Source organism: Seriola lalandi, unplaced genomic scaffold, assembly GCF_002814215.2.
Source record: "Seriola lalandi dorsalis isolate HSWRI2012SDOR001 ecotype SW California unplaced genomic scaffold, Sedor1 jcf7180002054907, whole genome shotgun sequence".
NCBI classification, from domain to species: domain Eukaryota; kingdom Metazoa; phylum Chordata; class Actinopteri; order Carangiformes; family Carangidae; genus Seriola; species Seriola lalandi.
This window is the reverse complement of record NW_019525459.1, coordinates 2,030,452-2,030,976: the sequence shown is the minus strand read 5'-3', so window position 1 is coordinate 2,030,976 and position 525 is coordinate 2,030,452. Positions and strand designations below refer to the sequence as shown.

Sequence of the window (525 nt, the reverse complement as noted above, 5' to 3'; positions counted from 1 at the left end):
AGCATGTCTAACTGATTTGTTTGTGTATGCATGTTTTTATTAGGACGATCCTGGCAGCAGCAGTACAGAGAAAACACAGCTAGGTGGAGCTACAGCCTCTCAGGTGAGCTCTCTAGCATTGAGAAATGGTTTCAGGTTTATGAGGTGATTGAATCATGATTCAATATATAACACAGTCCAGCACGACACCACCATCCACTGTGACCTCAATGATAACATAAAGTAGAATCGTAACCTTTTTGACAGTGTCAGCGAAAGTAGACTACATGTAAGTATACAAGTCCTTTTAATGCAATCACATTCATACAAAACACAAGCAAATGGCAGAAACATTAGAAGACAAAATGTCGAAGCAAATGGCTCTTATATTAAAGAGAGATAGCCATCCACAAAAAGAAGTTTGGTAGGTTTTAAATGATAAGACATTACAGTTTAAAATGAAGACAAAGAAGTATTTGAGTAATTTAAAATCAATTAGTTGCTCCTCGTGCATGAGCACAAAATGCAATAAGAAGCCGCTCTTGA

General features: G+C 37.1%; 1 protein-coding gene across 8 annotated transcripts in view; it reads right to left on the bottom strand.

Annotated features, from left to right (window-relative positions):
• Nucleotides 1–525, bottom strand: part of birc6 (baculoviral IAP repeat containing 6) — a 124,225-nt gene that overhangs the window by 85,684 nt on the left and 38,016 nt on the right. The window lies entirely within an intron of this gene.